This window comes from Gossypium raimondii, chromosome 10 (genome assembly GCF_025698545.1).
Source record: "Gossypium raimondii isolate GPD5lz chromosome 10, ASM2569854v1, whole genome shotgun sequence".
Lineage (NCBI taxonomy): Eukaryota > Viridiplantae > Streptophyta > Magnoliopsida > Malvales > Malvaceae > Gossypium > Gossypium raimondii.
Window position 1 is genome coordinate 39,455,129 of NC_068574.1, and position 22,094 is coordinate 39,477,222.

The 22,094-nt window shown below is 32.5% G+C and overlaps 1 long non-coding RNA gene across 2 annotated transcripts; it reads right to left on the reverse strand.

Moving 5' to 3' along the window:
* Positions 1-14,216: 14,216 nt before the first annotated feature.
* LOC128033763 (uncharacterized) lies at positions 14,217-21,602 on the reverse strand. Of its 2 annotated transcripts, none has more exons than XR_008189799.1 (4): positions 21,152-21,602; positions 20,149-21,058; positions 19,949-20,066; positions 14,217-15,101 (listed from the first exon to the last, which is right to left on the reverse strand). It is a non-coding gene; the product is annotated as an uncharacterized LOC128033763 (long non-coding RNA). The 2 variants fall into 2 exon arrangements; XR_008189798.1 differs by lacking the exon at positions 14,217-15,101 and adding an exon at positions 15,432-16,053.
* Between the last annotated feature and the right edge of the window lie 492 nt (positions 21,603-22,094).

Genomic DNA, 22,094 nt, shown 5'->3' on the forward strand with positions numbered 1-22,094 from the left:
GGATCTTTTTCAACATTAGGTCCCCCTCGTGGAATTCTCTAGGATGAACCTCTTTGTCGTAAGCTCGCATCATTTGACCATGACGGATAGCTTTTAACATTTCATAAACCAATAGGCCAGGTGTTGCCCCGGTAAAGGTCCTGGCAGATGTTTGATGAGCATAGAGGGTGAATGGTAACTTCCTTATACCAATCTTTACAAGTCTTGGTCATCTTTTTCACGATCCTTATACATATACTTTTAACAAAGTTGTCTTCTTGAGTAGTAGTTGTTGACACCAATTTTTTGATAAAACAAGGCCAATTGGATTTTAAAAATAAAACGAAAATGGGAGTCACCACCAATCCTTTTTGATAAGGTGTGATCGGGCCACCTTGAAAAGTGTTTTTATTAATAAACAATTTAGTTTTATTAAAACAACGATTTTGGTCCACGAAATTCAGAAAAATGGGTTCGGGAGTCGATTATGTACGAGGAAGGATTAGCACCCTCGTAACGCCCAAAAATTGGTACCTAGTTGATTAATTAGTGTTTTAATGTCGAAAGTTGAAAAGTTTAAAGAGATTTAAAATACAATCCTTTATTGAAATGTTGAAAATTTTCTAGAAACAGGCATATTTCACATTAATTGAGAAAGAGAATTATATCCAGTAAGTTAGGATACAATTTCTTGAATTCCCGATGAGCAAGTGAATGCCAAAATTTTATTTATTTACAAGATATTTAGCCATCTAGGATTTTAAAAAGGGATCACGAGTAGTAAGTTAAGACGCGATCCTTTTTAATTCCCGAGATCGTTTAAAACTTGAGTTTGAAAAGATTCGTGAATTTAGACTCGTTGTGAAAATCGAAACCCCGTAAGTTAAGGACGATCTTCTCGAATCTAAACACGAAATTTCGCTTATTCAAAAATCATAATTTATGCATTGAATACAATTAGTGTAACACGAAATAATAGAAATGAGACAAGGTGTCAATATGGGTAACAAAATAAAAATGAATACGATGGCATAAGCCTAAATAATACGAGCAATAGCAACAAAATGAAATAAATAAAAATACAAACCAATAACATACAAGATAATAAGCATGTAAGTGCATAAAAGTAAAACATTCTTTCAAAATAATAATGAAAAAGTAAAAAAGTCAATAAAGAAAATGAATGAAATTATAAAATGTAACAAAGATATATGTTTGTACATATATAAAAATTATAAGATATATATATATATATATTCAAGTACGCATGTATATTTATGAAAGTTAAAAAAAATATGTACATAAATATATATAGACATGTATATAAGTTAAAAATAAGTATGTATATATACATATACATGTATATGCATTAAAATATATTAATATATATGTATATGTATGTAAAAGTGTGCATCATGGAAAATATATATATAACAAATAAAAAATATGTACGTATATATATATTATAAAATGTATATGTATATATATAACAAAACTTGGAGTTTAAAAGGTATGAATGAATAAATAATAATAACACAAAATTAATGGTATAATATGATAATGATAATAACATTAAAATAATTGATTAAATAATAAAATAGCTAAAAAATGAACTAAATTGAAATAAAAATGAAAAAAAGGGGCGGATTCGAAAATAAATAAAAGGGGAGGACCACATTGAATGCGCGAATAACAAGGAGGGACCAAATGGGCAATAATCCCGTCCCTCCAAAACGCACAGCTTCAAGGTGGATCGAATTGAAGTCTGAAAGAAATTCCAGGGACAAATTAAAAAACTAAAGGAAACTTTATTCCAAAATAATTAAAAAGCGGAAGGGCTGAATGCGCAAATAGACCCTTCCGCAAAAACATGAGGATCCTACTAGCGGGTCGGGTCACCTCGCGGGTATAGGCCATTAAACGGTGTCATTTTGACACCTGAAGGCCTTACCTCAAACAGCACCGTTTTTACTTTTAAAAAAATCCAAATTAAACCCTAATCTGAATACTGTTTTGCCATTCATTCAGAAAATAAAGCAAAAAAATTAAACCCTAGGCTCCTATTTTTCTCTCTGCCGCTTTGGAACATAGAAGTCTCTCTTCCCCAACTCTGATTTGGACGGAGTAGAGAAGAGCTTCGACAGAGCGCCAAGGTAAGAACTCTCCCCTCTTTCAGTTTGCAAATGAAAGAAACAGAGTAAAAATAATAAAACAAAAAAAAATCCCTTAAATGAACTGTTATTCGTCTTCTTCATTCTTTTCCTCCTCTTTATTTCTTTCTTTTTTTTATAACAGTAAGTAATACTCACAAACAATCAAAAAAAAAAGGAAAAGAAAAAAGAAAATACACATCGAAATAAAAAAACAAATCGAATCCAGAACCTTGTTATTCCTTTCTAATTTTTTTTAATTTTTTCTCCCCCTATAAATGTTACAATTCATGGCCTTTATAGCCAATATTACAATGTTTTTTATTTATTTATCTTTGTTACTGTTTCTCTGTTGCTGCTTTGCGTGTCTGTTCTTCTTTGCAAATGACAGTGATGGAGCAGATGGTGGCAGGCGTACGGCGCCGAGGCTAGAGACTATAGTAAGCGGCTAGGGTTTTTTCTGAAACTGTTTAAGCTTTGGGCCATTTGGGCCATTAGGGTTTAAATTTTTTTGATTTGGGCTTCGGGTAGTTGGACTTATTTTGTTGGGTTAAATTGTTAATTGATTTGAGTTGTGGTGTTTGGGTTTTGGGCCCCGGGTCAAAATTGGGCTTGTACAGTAGTCACTAAATTATTTATATCCAGACCTACAGTATTCAAAATTAAGATCTGCTTTTTGTTTTTCAAACTAGACTTAATGAAATTTTTACCATAAAAATGTCCGAATTTATTGCACAATCGATTAATACAAGTTTTTTTTTTAAACCTCCCATGTTCTGCTTCTAGGCAACTTCATTTCTTCTTCACTAGAAATTAAATATCTTTCAGTACAAGTCTCATATTATGCTGTCGTTTGTTTGCTTTGAAAATAGACTCATTAAGATTTTAGGCATATAAATTTCATCTTCTAAACATTTTTGTATAATTTATAATGATTTTTTCAAAGTTAGAACAAGGTGATGGTGCACTCCCCATATGACAAATGAAATGTATGGGTCTCCAGGTACCACCACTCAACCAAGGCGAATATTAAGTCACCCCTCAACTCAAACATCCAGAGCAATGCCGCTGATCTAAATCTAGTGGCTTCCAAGTATGGCATAATCCGTTCGTTCGGCTGGTAACTTAGAACATGGACACACACTCTCAACACGTGGTACTCACCCTAACAATATTAAATTACCGCATTAGTTAAAACATTTGAATTAAATATAAAATGGCGTGCAACCTTATAAATATACCTGTGAATAATGTAATACCCAATTTTAGCCCGGGCTCACAATAATAAAATAAAGTCTAAGTCCAGTACAAAATTATATCATTTGGCCCGATCGGAATGGTCTATTACTTGAAAAGGTACCATCTACAAGCTTATGGAAACATAATCTTCAAGGATGTGCAATCTTAGATATGATATATGCAATCTTAGATATGATATGCAATCTTAGAAGATGTGATTTTGTAATCTTAGAGATTTAATTTGTAGATACCCTTTAATCTTAGCCGTTGATGTAATTGATCTGTACCGTTGGATTTGGGGAGGCTCAACTATAAATAGAGGCCTCTCCCTTCATTGTAAAAGGAGACGGAAGTTGGGAGTAATAATAATTCTTAAGAGTATTCCCTAAAATTTCTCTTTCTTTTGCGTTTTTATTTTCTTTGACGTGTTCAATAGGGTCCTTTCGACTTCATTTATTTGCGGATTTAGGCCCAGAATTTACGTCAAAGCTCGATTTAGTCTTTTTTATTTATTATTTATTTTTATTAAATTTGATTTTCTTGTTATTAAGTTATTATTATTATTATTACTATATATATATACATACGCATATTGTTTTACAATAATATATATACATACATTTGTTTTTAAAAAAAAACTTTCATAAACACATGCACATATTATATATATATTTTATTATTATTCTATTTGCATAACTTTTATATACATATATATATTTACATTTTATATACATATATTACATAAATGTCACGATAACAAATACAACAATGGCATAGAAATAATATAAACAAATAAATAAACGAAATTAATATATGTAATTATTATTATTTGTTTTTATATATATGTAATTATCTTTTTATAATCTATATATATCTAGATAATTTTTTTATATATGTACATGTATACATTTATATATTTTTCTAATGAATATTTTTATATTTATATATATACATATATATATGTTTTTTATTTTTAAAATGCTTAAATACATACTTATATTTTTAATGCATATTTTATAATTTATATGTATATATTTATATATTTTTCTTTATTGTATTATGTATTTTGTTTGTATAAATTTATAATCCAAAATTTTATATGTAAATCATATGTATGTCTTTTATTCTTCATAATTTCAATGTATATATTTTGTATTTTTGTATTTTTATTTCTTTCATTTGTTTATTGATTTATGTTTTCATTTATATTTTGTTCATTTATTTGATACTTTGCATGTCATGGATTATTGTTTTTTGTATATTAATTTCGTTTATTTATTTGTTTATATAATTTCTATGCCATTGTTGTATTTGTTATCGTGACATTTATACATACTTTCAATATAACATTACATCATCTTTTTACTCGAATTTAAAATGGAAAATTTTCAAAATAGAGATAATACTCGTATTTAGGATTTTCAAGAAAATTGAGCACTAACGTATTGGGTTCCAATTTTCTTTGTTAAATCTAATAATCGAGAATTGCTCTTTAATCAAACAAAATAAAACTTGTCATCGGGAATTTAATATGTTGTGTCCTAACGTATTGGATGTGACACATTGATTTCTCGAGATAAAGATTTTTTTAAAAAAATAAATGAAATATTGAATGTTTGAGATTTTAAGAAATCGTGTCCTAACGTATTGGGCTACGATTTCTTCATAAATTTTGAACAATTAAATATTTTCTTAAATTTTATTACACGAGTTTTTTTGGACTAACCACTACACCAAAACAGGCTTTTAGCGGCGTTCTTAGCGGCGTTTTTAGCGGCGGTTGATACAAAACACCGCTAAAGATCGATCATTAGCAGTGCTTCATGGAAAACGCCGCTGAAAATAAGCATTAGCGGCGATTTCCAGAAAGCGCCGCAAAATACCTAAGCCCAACGACGCCGTTTTTCGAGCTTTCGAGGGATTTAGCGGTGTTTTTAAGAAAGCGCCGCTAATGCTCAGGGCTTTAGTGGCGTTTTTACGAAAGCGCCACAAAAAAACCTAAGCCCAACGACGTCGTTTTCTAAGCTTTCGGGGATTTAGCGGCTTTTTTGGGGAAGCGCCGCTAATGCCTAGGGCTTTAGCGACGATTTTGCGAAAGTGCCACAAAAAAACCTAAGCCCAACGACGCCATTTTCTGAGCTTTCGGGGATTTGGCGGCGCTTTTTATAAAGCGCCACAAAAACCTAATCCCAACGATGTCGTTTTCTGAGCTTTCGGGGATTTAGCAGCATTTTTCGGGAAGCGACGCTAATACCCAAGGCTTTAGCGGCGTTTTTGCTAAAGCGCCACAAAAAAACCTAAGCCCAACGACACCATTTTCTGAGCTTTCGGGGATTTAGCGACGTTTTTAATTAAGCGCCGCTAATGCTCAGGGGCTTTAGCGGTGTTTTTACTAAAGCGCCACAAAAAAACCTAAGCCCGACGACGCCGTTTTCTGAGCTTTCGGGGATTTTGCGACGTTTTTTAAGTAAGCGCCGCTAATGCTCAGGGCTTTAGCAGCGTTTTTGATAAAGCGCCACAAAAAAACCTAAGCCCAACGACACCGTTTTTTGAGTTTTCAGGGATTTAGCGGCGTTTTTTAAGTAAGCGCCGCTAATGCTCAGGCTTTTAGCGGCGTTTTTGGGAAGGCGCCGCAAAAAAACCTAAGCCCAACGACGCCATTTTCTTAGCTTTCGTGGATTTAGTGGCATTTTTAATAAAGTGCCGCTAATGCTCAGTGCTTTAGCGGCATTTTTGAGGATGCGCCGCTAATTCTCAGGGATTTAAAATAATTTAAAATATTTGTTAAAAATAGAAAAATTAAAATACTATTATTTAAAATAATTTTAAAGTTTTTTGGATACATTACTGATTTTTTTAGTTTATATATTAAATAAATATAATCGTAAAAGAGATAGTATTAATTTTAAAATATTGAATTAATTACTATTTAATTTGTTTATTTATGTTAATTAAAAGTCAATTTAATTTTAAATGAATATTTGTTAAAAATGGATTAATTTGAAATAATGACACGTATAAATAAATTGAAATAAAAAACATAGAAAAATATTTGTTAAAAATAGAAAAATTAAAATACTATTATTAAGCCATAATTTTAAAATTTTTGGGTACATGAGTGATTGATTTTTAATTTATATACTAAATAATTTCAAATAGTAAGAGATAAGATAGTATTAATTTTAAAATATTTAATTTAATTATCATTATAGTTTAGGGTTTAATAAATATGGTTTAGGGTATATATATATGGTTAATTTAAGATTTAAGACCGATTTAGGAGTTACAATTTTAAGTTTTATAGATTATGGAATTAAAGATTATGGATTGGGGATTCTGGTTTAAGGGTTAATGTGATTTAAGGTTTATGGGTTAAGGGGTTAGATGTTAAGAGTTAGGGATTTAAGGTTTAGGGATTTAGTGTCAGGTTAGAGTTTAGGGTTTAGATTAATTAGTGTGTTTTAATTATATATTAAATAAGGTTTAGGGGTTATGGATTAGGGGTTAAGGGCTAGGGATTCAGGATTGGGTTTAGGGGTTAGGGATTTGGGGTTTAGGGTTTCAACGGTCAAGTTAGGGTTTAAGTTTAGATTAATTAGTTTGATTACTTTTTATGGTAAATCTGTTCTTATATATTTGTAAAATAGATAATAATAAATTTAATATATTGAAATTTTGACTATAGTTTATATTATTTAAGAGATATATAATAGATAGTTGATCACTTTATGCATGTAGATTGATTGGTTAATTTAGGGTTTAAGGTTTATAATTTGAGATTTGTTAAATGATACAATTAATTAATACTTGTATATTTAAAACATTTAACCCTAAGTACCATTTGATATTTTTGATACGGATCATATAATATATATATAGTTAATTAATTATTTAATTTGTATATATAGGACCAAAATATAAGAAAAAATAAATAAACAAATAAATAAATAGGTAATTAATTATTTAAATTAATTTTTAGGTAATTAATTGTTTAAATAGATAGGTAATTAATTATTTAAATGAATGATACAAAAATAAATAAATAAATAAAATATGTAAGATTTTATGGCGTTTTGATAAAAAAGCATACAAAAATTATTGCATTTAAATCTGACCGTTTGACTTAGGGAATAAGTTTTAGTTGTGGCATTTTTCCGAAAAGCGCCGTAAATAATATTTAAACTTTGCCAAAACAGCGTCGTTTCAGTTGAAGGATGGAATATTTTAGTGGCGTTTTATTATAAACGCCGCAATGATGTATAAAATTTTTTGAAAACGGTGCCGGTTCGATAATATATTAATTGTGGCGTTTTTGGGAAAACGCTAGAATGTTTCCTTATATTTTAATAAAATGGCGCCGTTTCTTTCTGTACTTGAAATTTTAGTGGCGTTTTTAATTCAAACACCGTAAAAGGTAGACATTACCAACGTTTTGATAAAAAATGCCACAAATATTTATTGCATTTACCGATACGGCGTCGTTTCGGCTTAGGGAATAAATTTTAGTTGTGGCATTTTTCCTAAAAGCACTGTAAATAATATTTGAACTTTGCGAAAACAGCGCCGTTTCAGTTGAAGGATGGAATCTTTTAGTGGCGTTTTATTAAAAATGTCGCAAGGATGTATAAAATTTACTGAAAACGACGCCGGTTCGATAATATATTAATTGTGGCGTGTTTGGGAAAACGCCAGAATGTTTCCTTATATTTTTATAAAACGGCGCCGTTTCTTTCTGTACTTGAAATTTTAGTGGCATTTTTAATTAAAACGCCGCAAATGTCGATGCAGTAGCAGCATTTGTTCTCAAAACACCGCAACTCTGACTTAAAATTACGTTAAACGGTGCCGTTTCTTAAGAGGACATTAACTTAATTCTCTGGTGTCGTCCTCCAAATTCAGAAAGAGGGAAATTGAAGAGAGGTTAGCAGAGAAAGAAGTGTCTAAAGGGAAGAAAATTTCAAAGAAAAATACGAAGGAAAAAAAATAGGTTGGAGTCGATCTTCAAACAAGGTGGGCAAAGCTGCGAGATTTTTTGATTAAATAGGTAAGCCATTTCTGGTATTTATCGTGGAACTTTTAGGGTTTTGTTTCAGTCCTAGCTATTTGGGGTATAGGGTTTCGATTAAACTACTTCAACAATGTACTGAAGCATTAGATAAAATCGAAATAAATTTTTAGGGTTTGTTTCTGTGTTGCCTTGATTCCTTGTTGCTGCATTTTCATTTGCTTCCTTAAACCCCAATCCGATCCGATTAAACAATTAGCGACTGACTTGAGTCAAATAGTTGAAATCAGTTATAAGTTTTTAGAATGGTGATCTTCGAAATACTTCTTAATAAATATATTTTATTATAGCTATTACTTGCAGATAAAATAGTTGATTGAAGGAGTCGAAGAAATTATTTTTGAAGTTAAATTGAATATGTATTCGTTTGTTAGTTACTTGCTGTGTTAATATTACTTGCAGTGTTAATATTTTTGAAGAAATTATTTTTTGCAGATAAAATATTACTTGCAGTGTTAATAGGAAATTGTCAATTTTATGTGTTTGTTAGTTACTCGAGAGTTGAGACATTAACCTTGGAACAACTTCTGATTTCTTCACTTCAATTGATTGAATCGTACAATTCAATTATTGAGTGTTACTTTATCAATTCATATTAAGTTGATTGTTGTGATAATTAAAATTGTTACATTGATTTGAATCTAAATGTAGTTAAATAATCCTCTGTTTACTTTTGTTGTATTTTTTCCTGTTTTTTTGGTACTAAGTTAGTTGTGTTTTCTTATTTTTTGCAGAAGTTTGCTTCGAATTTGAGGAAATTTGAGGTATTTATTCCTATGTTTCCTTACATAGTTTTCTTACAAAAACACATCCAAATGTTTAAATTTCTAATTTTGATATATTTTAGCTTAATAGTTTACTTATTATTTTTGAGTATTAAAAGGGAGTTTGAATTAAGCTTTTTGGTTTTGAACCTGTGGGTATCTGTTTACTTATAATTTGTGCATGTAACTTTGCAGCTACCTGATTACATTATTGCAATGTTTAAATTATGATTTGATATGTCTCCACAAACTGTTTACCCAAACAAAAACAATCTACAGAGTTTACTAAATTTCGGATTATGCCAATTCTTAAAGCACTTTATGGTTTTGAGTATTTGAATAAATTATGGGCGATTAGTTTATTTGGTTTAATGTGAAAATTTTATCGATTTTGGCAAAGAAATGAGTTATCAAATTTACTCCTAAATTAATAAACTATCGATGTTAGATGCGATTAAGCGATTGAATGTTACTTAAATACATTACTTACTAAAATTTATGTATATATTAAATTACTTACATAACTTGTTAAAATATATTATGATTTTAAAATAATTATAAATAAGATACATAAAAGTGATATACTTACATCATACATATCTTACATAACCAAAATTTGTATGTACGAGAACTTACATAACTTATTAATATTTATATAAACTTACATAACTATCACATAAACTTATATGTAAACTTACATAATACATTACTTTTAACTTACATAATACATAACTTATAAATTTTTTATATAAACTTACATAATACATTACTTACATATTAACTTACATAAGTTATCTACAAGCTTATATATAAACTTGTATAACTTACATAATAACATAACAACTTACATAATACATAGCATACATAACTTACATAATACAAAACTTACATAACTTAAATATCTTACACAACTTACATAACCTACATAATACATTTAACTTACATAACTTACATAACTTACATAATACAAAACTTACATAACCTAAATATCTTACACAACTTACATAACCTACATAATACATTTAACTTACATAACTTACATAATACATAATAACTTACAACTTACATAACATACATTACTTTGATAACTTACATAACTTACATAATACACAACTTACATAGCTTACTTAATACATAACTTACATAACTTATACACGTACATAACTTACATAATTTACTTATCTATGATTATATATCATATGATATACTTACATAACTCATTTATACTTACCACTGAACAACTTACCCTTGTAATTTCTGGTGAGAATCAGACTTCAAGAAATAAGAAATGGACCGCTCTTGGATGAATTTGTCAAGGGTAAGCGACAGTTATCGAAATGGAGTACAGACTTTTCTAAATTTTGCATTTCAATATGTAAGCCAAGAGAACATGATTCTTTGCCCGTGTAAGAAGTGTGTCAACATAAACTGGCATTATCGTGAAGTTGTATACGAGTATCTAATTGTTGATGGGTTTGTTCGGGGTTATAAACAATGGCATTTTCATGGAGAATGCCCGCCTAGTACTTCCGATGTATCTTATGATAGTACTGCTTACCATCAGTTTGTTAGAGGGGGTGACATGGAAGGGATGTTGCGGGAAGCATTTAATATTCACAATCATGGTTTACATGTTTCCGTTTGCAAAAATCCCTCAATCATGCAAAGATATGAAGAAAATGATAAAAGATTTAGGTCTTGGGTACACCAAAATCCATAGTTGCCCGAATGACTGCATGTTGTATTGGGGCGCTTGGAGAAACCAACAGTGCTGTCATATGTGCGGCCAATCACATTGGATAAATAGACACACAGAAGATGGGGGTTGGTACGTTGTACTCCGTAACATCCCTAGAGACTTTTTTGACATGGGCAGTGGAAGTAGAGATAACATCGACGACAGATCAGAAACTTTGCCCTTTCCAGAACAAAACTTAAACGATAATATCCCTAGTACTAGTGCACAATTTCAATGGGTTCGTCAGGATACGGATGAAGATATTTACGAATAATGATGTAGTAAGATTTTACGATTGTTTAATTATATGTAATATCATAATTTAAATCTCGGTCTTATTATATATTTCAACTATTTTATATCTCTTTATTATTGTTGTAATTAGTTATTAAGTTTTCAACTGTTTTATGTTTATTGCGATAAAATGCCAAGAAGAAAAATTCTAAGGGAAGCATTGTTCAAAATGATCCAAACTCGATGAAACAAATACTCTTGAACAATGAGCAACAATTGGATCTTCAAATGTTCGATTACACGAGGATCCTCTGAAGTTCAAAGTAATTTTACATTTAATTTACATGCGTGTTGACTTATAATTGATTTATTTTTCAAATTCTTATATTATAATATACCATTTGCAGCTGAAAATGGTGGGACGCACAGAGGTCGAGGACGTACGCTACTTACAGATTTATACGAGTTAGATCTAGTCGAGCGTGTCAAGGTATGCAGAAACAGTTTCGGTCAGCCTATTGGATTAGAAGCTCAACTTTTAGCAGGCTACATGGGCATTTTAGCACGAAATGCGAATATGTTGCCTATCAACTACGAGTCATGGCATCAAATGCCCGATAGCAACAAAAACCAAGCCCTCGATAATATTAAGGTAACAAAATGTTAATGTCATCTGTAATGCTTGGGAAATAGTTTCATTTATATTTGCTTTATTAACTTGTGTTTTTTGTAGGCGAAGTTTGCTTTAGAGGTCTCGGATGCTTATGTAAAGAAGGCATTGGGAAAAAGATGGAGAGACCATAAAAGTACTTTGAAGAAATATTATTATAAGACAAAAACAATCTCGATGAGAAATTGCAAAATGTCCCACCGGGTATGCTGAGGTACCAATGGGAAGATGCGGTTAGATTTTGGCATTCGAAGAAAGGCGAGGTATGACGTACTTCCAAACTATTGTAATTATTTTGGTTTATAGTATTTACTATTTACGTACTAAAAAATTCATAACGTAGGATCGTGAACGAGTTGGAAAAAGCAACAAGTAGAAACAAAATTCACTCACACGGTAAGTCGAGAAGTTTTGCATGTGTAGTGAGGCGGAGGTATTTTTAATTTTTAATATTGTCAAATATGTATAACTTTCCATTAAATAATATTTTACTACTATATTGTAGGAGCGGTTGTCCGGTCAAAAGTTGGATGCCTTCAACTTTTGAAATTACTATAGGAAGAAAGATGGATCGATATGACTCGAAGTGGTGAAATTATGGTACGTTTACTTAATACTGATTTGACTTGTTTTAGTTATTTATAGTGTTTATTTTCTAATGGTTTAATTCATTGCTTGTAATCGACTATTGTTATGTTACATTTGTTTTTAATATATATTATGTTCCTAACTATATGATTTATTTATTAGGAAAACTAAAGGATAAAAAAGCGTATCTGAAGCGATTGCTTCTAGTGATAGTTCATTCATCCCGAAGACATTGATAACCGGATTATTACTGAAGTTTTGGGTCCTGAAAGGTATGGTCGGGTTCGATTTCAAGGATCTTTTGTTAGTCCAACCCAATATTTTGGATCCAGCTCGCAACAATACATGGCTTCGGGGAGTCAGGCTCAAGCTGAAGTTTAGAGGTTAAAAGACCAGATGGCTCAGATTCAAGCGACCATATTTGAGGTTCAAAGGAAATATGAAGAACTCCAGCTACAACTTAAAGTAGAGGCGGCAACGAGGGAAGCAGAGGCTGCAGCGAGGGAAGTAGAGGCTACAGCGAGAGAAGCAGAGGCTGCAGGGCGAGAAGCAGCGAGAGAAGCAGAGGTTCAAAAGAAATATGAACAACTCCAGCTACAACTTAAAGCAGATGCGACATCGAGGGAAGCAGAGCAGAGCAAAAAGTATGACGAACTTCAACAGCAGCTTCAAATTATGATGAAGATGTTTCAGCAGTCGCAACTTCCGCCGTCATAGTGTATTGCATAAATATTTTTATCATTTTAACTTTTAACATTTTGTAAAGAAAAGTATGAATTCACTTTTATTTATTGATATTAATATTATTTTATTCGTTTAATTTGAAATATTATATAAATTTATTGTTTTTGTCTGGTTTAGATCTGGTTGCTTTTGATTTGTTGTTACAGGAGGGCTGAAAAATGGAAAATTTTATTTTACAAAAATCCCAAAATTAGTGGCGTTTTTTACAATAGTGCCACTAAAGAACATTACTTTTCGCGGCATTTGTGATGAAAGCGCCGCTAAAGAACATGATCTCTAGCGGCATTTTTTTGAAAGCGCCGCTAAAGAACATGATCTTTAGCGGCATTTTTTTTTGAAGCGCCGCTAAAGAACATGACCTTTAGCGGCATTTTTTTCTGTAAACGCTGCAAACGTTAGCGACGTTGTCGTTAGTGGCATTTTTGGCGGCACTTCCACAAGCGCCGCAAACACCTTTAGGGGCGCTAAAAAGCGCCGCTAAAGGCCTAAAAAACGAGCTAAAAACCTGTTTTTATGTAGTGAACTCATCTTGAAGAGAATAAAATGTTGTGCCCTAACGCATTGGGTGTGATATTTTTTTTTTAAATGAGAAAGTCTTAATAAATAATTTAATTTAACTAAGGATAGTATTTATTAACTCTCGACATTAAGACACGAATTAATCAACTTGGTACCAAATTTTGGGCGTTATGAGGGTGCTAATCCTTCCTCGTACGGAACTGACTCCCGAATCTATTCTTCTAAAACTCGTAGACCAAAGTTATTTTAGGTGATCCAAACTCGTAGACAATTTTTTTACCAACACATTAATCATCATTGTTGTGTGATCGTTTTCTCTAATCAAAGAAGCCATTTTGATATTTGTACAAATAATAAAAATTTTAATCATTAACTAAACAAATAAACACAAATCTCATCTTTAAAACAAAAATATAATGTTAAAAGTTATATGTAAAATTAACAATAATCTAAAATATAAAGGTATATATATTTTAAATAATTATTACAAAAAAAAAACCTTAATAATTATAACTTCTTAAAACTGCAACACAAATTAACTTTCTTCCAAACTTTTATACTAAACACAAAAAAACCTAAAAAAACTCAAACCTTTTTTTTTCTCCCAACAGGTTGTAGATGGGGTAGGGGACCAAACCCCTCTTTATATACTAAGTAATAAAAAAATGCTTGAAAAGGAAAAATAAATAAGTGAAAAAAAGGTTGGAAAGCAAAAAAGCAAGAGAATCCGTGGCTGTCAAATAATATTTAAATCTCATTAGTGTTGCTTGACACATCAGCGATAATATTAATTTTTTTGTAACATGGTATACCCGTATTTCTTCAGGTATTTTTTCAAAAATATATACCGGTGCCGCCTGACAAAGTGGCAGCACAAAAAAAAATTCTTTTTTTTAAACTGATGATGACCTCATGATTGGGGAAGAAAGTGGAGTGGTACCGCCTGTGTATCAAGCAGCACCGACTAGAACTGTTGAAAATGTCTATTTTCATAAATAATTTTTACTTGCTTCATTTTTGTAATTTTTTATTTTTTATATTATTTGAATAAAAAATTCTGAACTTAATAAAAGAAGAACAATTAAGAAAGAACATTATAGAAGAACAAACATGCATGTTCTTGACATTTTTAGGGCCCTAAGCAAAACAATAAAATGGGGTCTTAGATTCTTTAAAAGTTGGAGAAAAATTTTTTTTGAGTCCCTTAAAACTTAAAAGTTGGTAAAAAAAAATTTTGGGCCATTAAAAGCTAAAATTTGTTTTGCCCCTTAAAAGTTGGTAAAAATTCTTTTTTGGACTTTTAAAGTTAAAGTTTTTTTTGGGTCCCTTAAAAATTAAAAAATAATATTTTGGATCCCTTTCAACCTTGATTCTTGAGTGACCACACCTCCATACGACCCCAAAGACGGGCCTGAAAATAAAAATATAAGTAATATTAAAGAAAGAGAGAAAAACAGTCTTTCATGTAAACATAATTTGTAAAGCTTAAATTCAATCTGTCAAAAATTGTTCACTACTTTTGAAACTTTGATGTGTAAGTAGAATTTGATACAATAACATTGAGTGGTGTTTGATAAAAAAACTTAAATACTTAATAGTTTAAATTATAAAAACTATTGAATATTTTCCTAAAACTTAACTAATAAAATTTTTGAAAGTGGTTGATCCAATTTCAATTTCAATAAATTTAGTTTTGGTAGCCAATATTTTAGAAAAGAAGAGTTCGTAATTATTATTAGCTTTTTTTGGATTATTATTAAATTTATTTTAAAATTTAGAATCTGGAATAAGATGTGTTAACTTGATGGTTCACATAATTTGTATGATTACTGTGTCGGCCAGCGCCGTTCTGCCCTCGGAAATTTCACTTGACAGTTTCTTTTATGCCTCCAAGCAACTAATTATCTGTTATTTCTTTACCTCCGTTTATGTAATTCCATGTCACATTGATCATAACTCATGGATTATACTATTGATATTTGTTTTTCTATTTTGATATTTGACTTTTTATTTTATTTAATTTTGATATCTAGAATATTTTTTATTATAACTTTTGGTCAAAAATTAACTGTATTAAAAAGATTAGATGATACACTCGAATAATAAAACCTTGCTACGTGTATGATATTTTTCCCCACCATTAATAATAATATTTATAATAATAATAAATTTTCTCAAGATATTTACTAAAGCAAGTATAATGACTATTTTTTCAGGTTTCGTAAATATATTAAGGAGTAGACACTAGTCATGAGTTTTAAAATTGCATATACCCTATAGTACAATGTCTGCCTTGTAGCACGAAATTAGGGTTTTCTTGTCTGCCGTGTCCCACGAAATTCAAATCTAGGGCTTTGAGTTTTCTGCAGATTAAAGGGGGAAAATTACTAGAAGACAAAGGTGAGTCATGGCCAATGTAGAACTGGTAGATACGGAGCTAGCCAAATCTCAATATCATAGATGAAGAGGAAGATCCCATGGTGGTTTTGGAAGAAAATAAGGCTGATGAAGAGGTATATAATCTTTGTTTGGTGGGGAGAGTTCTTACGGATAGTGTTGTGAACTTCCCATCCTTAAGAAACGCTCTGGCTGATTTATGGCATCCATTGAGAGGGGTATCAATCACAGAATTGGAGAATAAAAGGATCTTATTTAGATTTTACAGTAAGATTGATTTAAAGCGAGTCCTGGATGGAATGCCATGGTTTTTTAACCGTCATCTTATTATTTTCCACAAATTAGCAGGGGGCGAAGATCCAAATTTGATTCCCCTATGGCTCACAGCTTTTTTGGTGCAAGTCCACAACCTGCCAATAGGTGCTACATCTGAGGGAACAGCGCGCTAGCTTGGTGAATTTGTTGGAAAATTTATGGAGTATGACTCAACGTTGGTGACAAGAGGAGGTAGTAAATTCATGAGAATCAGGGTTCTACTTGATGTTCGGATACCTCTTAAAAGGAAAAAACGAATTTGCATTGAGCATAATAAATTTATTTATGTTTTATTCCACTATGAAAGATTGTCACTTTTTTGCTTTATTTGTGAGAGACTTGGTCATGGAGAGAGTTACTGTGAAGTAAGACTAACTTCTGGGAATCAACAAGTGGAGTTTGGATGGGATCTGTCGCTGAGAACAACGCCAAGACGGGGAGGACAAGCCGTGAGCAAATGGCTAAGAGAGGAACCAGAAAAGGATAAATGGAATATGGAGATTGATGGGGAAAGCGGGGTAAGAAGATCCGATGAGGAGGTTAAAAATAGAAACGAGCTCCGAGAAGAAGCACGTTTTTTGGGACGCTTCACACGGAAAATACGGATTATAAACACAAGGGATAGTATTAATTCGAGGCATATGGAAGACAGGGAATTCGAAGAAGAGATGGAAGATTTACCAGTAGAGCTTGTGGATGGAAAAAAGAGACAGAGGATTAATTTAGAAGGGGAGGTTCTGGGTAATATTAAGAACCTAGCAGAAGGAGATGTAGAGAACATTTTATCGGCGGTCACCTCAAAGGTAGCTGACCGGGCGCAATGAAAATCCTAAGTTGGAATGTTCGGGGTTTGGGACAACCACGAACAGTTCGACGTATCAAAAACAAATTGAGACATATCAAGCCTCAGATTTTGTTTCTTATGGAAACAAAGGTCACAAGTAAACGGGTGGAATCAATAAGAAGGCAATGTGGGTTTATAAATGGAATCGATGTGGCGGCAGTAGGCACGAAAGGAGGGTTATCATTAGGGTGGAATGAGGGTTGGAATGTAACTTTGAAAAGTTTCTCGAAATCCCATATTGATGTAGAAATAGAGAATGAAGATGAGATGGGCCCCATGGAGACTCACAGGATTTTACGAATAACCAATTGAGAATTAAAGGAAAAAGTCTTAGGAACTATTAAAAATTCTAAAATGTGATAATAGTAAGCCATGGCTGACTATCAGAGATTTTAATGAAATTCTTTACTCTTTTGAGAAAAAAAGGGGGAAGAATTCGAGAGAAAAGACAGATGGCTGCATTTAGGGAAGCACTTGAATACTGCGATCTACATGACTTGCGGTTCTTTGGACAGTGGTACACATGGAAGAGAGGTCGTCTGGCTGCAAACAATTTTAGGGAAAGACTGGATAGAGGTGTAGCAAATATGGAATGGTGGGATCTTTTTCCAAGATATAAGGTTAACCACTTACAACATAATTTTTCTGATCATTTTCCGGTAGAGGTAGATACACTTGGGGATGGAGGGATGCAATGGGGGGTAAAACAATGGCGTTTTCGTTTTGATGCAAATTGGATTTTGAATGATGAAATTGAGGAGCGGGTAAAACAGGAATGGAACTCCAATAGCTTAGATGTGCTTGAAAAGTTGAAAAAAGTGGGAGTGAATCTGAGTACTTGGGCGAAGAATGAGAAACGAAGGAAAGAACAAAGAATGGAAGTTTTAAATGGAAGATTATCAAATTTAGGTGCTAGCGAAATCAATGATACTGTATTGGAGGAAATTATAGAGATTAAGTTAGAATTGAATCTCGAAGCAGATAAAGAGGAGCTATTCTGGGAAGAAATGGCAAGAGTTAACTGGCTCAGTATGGGAGACAAGAATACGGCATTTTTGCACAAGAATGCAACAAATCGCAGAAGGAAAAATAGCATTAGGGGGCTGGAAAATGAAGCTGGACAATTGATTACTGATGAGTCTGAAATTATGGCTTTGGCAGCTAAGTTCTTCAAAGAATTGTTCGCATCTCAACCTGTAAACAATTGTGATAGATTGTTTGATTCTTTTTTACCATGCATTATAGATGAACATAACAGTATTTAAATGGAGGAATTTAAAGAAGAAGAAGTGGTGAGGGCGATAAAATCCATAGCACCCCTCAAAGCATTAGGACAGGATGGATTCCTAGCAATTTTTTATCAAAAATACTGGCATATTGTTGGAAAGGAAGTTTCAAAATTTTGCTTGGATATTCTTAATGGGAGAAGAAATTTTGAAGAGATAAACAATACAAATATAGTTCTTATCCCCAAGAAGAAATCGCCAAAATCTATGAATAAGTTTCGTCCTATTAGTTTGTGCAATGTAATCTATAAAATTGTCTCAAAAGTCATTGTTTCCCGTTTTTGACAGGTACTGGATTTATGTATTGAGGATACATAAGGTGCGTTTGTACCGGGAAGGCAAATTACAGGCAACATCCTCATAGCATATGAGGTATTGCATTCTTTCAAAAAAAGAAGAGGAATATTGAATAAAAGTTTCGCTTTAAAACTGGATATGAGCAAGGCATATGACAGAGTTGAGTGGAGTTTTTTAGAAAAAATGATGCGTAGTATGGGCTTCTGTGAGGATTGGATTTTACTCATTATGAAATGTATCACTAGTGTAATATACACAGTGGCGATTAATGGGAAGAATGGGGAAGAATTCAGGCCAAAACGAGGATTAAGACAAGGTGATCCATTAAGTCCATACTTATTTCTCATTTTTGCAGAATGATTTTCAAGGCTAATTACGCTCGTAAAAAGGGAAGGGAGGCTTTCAGGAACTAAGGTGGGAAGAGGTAACGTTTCGGTATCACATATGTTCTTTGCAGATGATAGTATACTATTTGGAGAAGCTTTAGCAGAAGGAGCAAATAGCATGAACCGGGTGATTCAAGAGTACGAAAAAGTTTCTGGGCAATTGGTCAATTTTGATAAGTCCCTTATCTTTTTCAGCGGCAATGTGGATTTGATTACACAGGGTCAAGTGGGAAGGATGTTAGGTGTCAGGATTTCTAACAATCCGGAGAAATATTTGCGGCTACCAACTATGGTGGGTCCCCGAAAAAAGCATGCTTTTGTGACTATAAAAGAGAAATGTGTGAAGTTATTGGACAATTGGAAGATGAGATTTTTATCGGCTGGAGGAAAGGAGGTACTTTTAAAATCTATTTTGCAAGCAATTCTGGTTTACGCAATGCAATGTTTTAAGTTACCTATTACATTTTGTCAAGATCTCGAGAATTTAATGTCCAAAATTTGGTGGCGGAATTCTAAAACAAATAAAGGGATTCACTGGTGCAAATGGAAAGATTTATGTATCCCCAAAGCAAAGGGAGGGTTAGGTTTTAAAGATCTGTCAAAGTTTAATTTGGCCCTGTTAGCAAAGCAGGGGTGGAAACTTATTATGCAACCTGATTGTTTGTTAGCACGTGTTATGAAAGCCAAGTATTATCCGAAAGGGGATTTTATGTGTGCGGGTTTAGGAGCCTACCCTTCGTTTACCTGGCGCAGCATTTTGGGAGCTAGATACCTTCTCGAAGAAGGAATGGAATGATGAATCGGTAATGGGGATTCAGTTAACATCTGGAATGATAAATGGCTGCCGGGATCTGGAAATGGTAGAATAGAATGTCAAAATATTGATATTAGGTATACTAAAGTGTTTGATCTAATTAACAAAGAAGAGAATACCTGGAAACAAGAGATTATTCGCACACTGTTCGGAGAGGAGCAATTGCGGCACATAGTTTCAATCCCCTTGGTGAGCAATAGGATACAAGATGTTCCAGTATGATGTGGTGACAACACTGGGGTATACACAGCAAAGAGCGGCTACAGATGGCTTATTCTAGAAGGGGGTACAAGGATAAATAATGAAACTTCTACTACTTTCTTTACAAAGTTTTGGGAGATCAAGATCCCAAGTAAAATATGTATCCTAATATGGAGAATTGCTAATGACTATCTACCTACTTTACATAACCTAAAAGCCCGTTACTTGGTTGTCAACACTGTATGCCCGGTATGTCAAACTGAAGAGGAATCGGTGGATCACCTCTTTAGAGGTTGTTTCTTCACACAACAGGTCTTGAGGGGTTTGGGAGTGGTAGTTACAACATGCAATAGAGAGACCAGTTGGAAGAATTGGTTAGCAAAAGAATTTGAAAATCTGAGCATTGAAGAATGTAAAATTAGAGCTATCACATATTGGGCAATTTGGTATAATCGCAACAAAATTTACCATGATGGTGTACGAGAGTCAGTAGCAGAAGTTGTGGGGTTTATTAAGGCATACTATACAGTTGTACGAGGGAGAGATTAAAGAATTCATGAGATGGTGAAAATTTAGACAATGACACCATTAAAATCAATTTTGACGCTTCATTTAATCATATAACAAATTGTTCTATCTCAGGAATCATAGCACGTAATAAAGAAGGCCTTATAATAGCAGCATGTTCTTACCCATGGAAAAATATCCAAGATCCAGTGATGGCCGAGGCTAGGGCGTGTCTGCAAGCTGTTACTTTGGCTGAAGACATGGGTTTCCTGGATGTATGCATTGAAGGAGATGCACTAACCATAATTCGCAAACTGAGAGCTGCGGATGAAGATAGATCGTGTATCAGCAGTTTGATTAAAGAAATTAAGGAAAGAGGTTGCAGATTTAGAAGACTGAGTTTCAAGCATATACCGAGGGCGGCCAACAGAGCGACTCATGCGATGGCGAAGGACGGAGGGCATTACGAGCATCCTCGAATTTAGATTGAGGAGGCGCCGAATGCAGTGGAGATTCTGGTAAATCAAGAAAGGAGAAATGGTTGTCATAATGGTTAGATAGGAAGGTTGAGTCCGGGCTTGAGGTGATAGTGCGCTCGAAGAACTCGCGAGTAAGAAGAGACTGAGGACTTAGGAAGGTATAGTCTTGGAAGAAAAGAGGTCTCTTGCATGGTTGATACACAGGTTTTATCTTCAGTTAAAGTAGAAGAAAGAAGAAGAAGGGTTACTTAAGATTTTTTTCTTTTCATTTTATTTTTGGCGTTTCAGGTTTCTTAGGCACAACTTTATTTCCAGTTTTGCTTTTTCAAGGCACCGTTTCGGTGGCCTGTCTCTTTGTTTATTTCATTTTGCTGCTTTTAAGACTGTAATCGTCATCATTTCTTCTCATATTTAATTAAATTATTAGTTGATTTCAAAAAAAAAAATTGCATATACCCGAACCCTCAACCACTAATTAAGATAGGAGAGATTCTAATTTAGTTTAAATTTATTTTAAATAATTTTAGGTGCATTTTATTTAATATCTTTAATAAAAGCTAGAGATGGAGTAATTAATCTATTAAAATGGAAGGTAAATTATACAAATAGTCACCCAACTATGCTCATGTTCTTATTTTGGTCACTCAACTTTAAAATTTTCAATTTAGGCACTAACGATTGAATTTATTCTTGTTTTGGTCACTCACAGTTAAAAAGATAACAAAAGTCTTTTTTAAATAGTATAATAACATATTTAGTCCTCAGTACTTATAAATTAAATCAATTTGATCCTAATTCTAAGTAATTTAGTAAATCTAATCCTTTACATTTACAAATACTATCAAGTTGATCCTCAAACTTCCTAACCAAAACTTTCA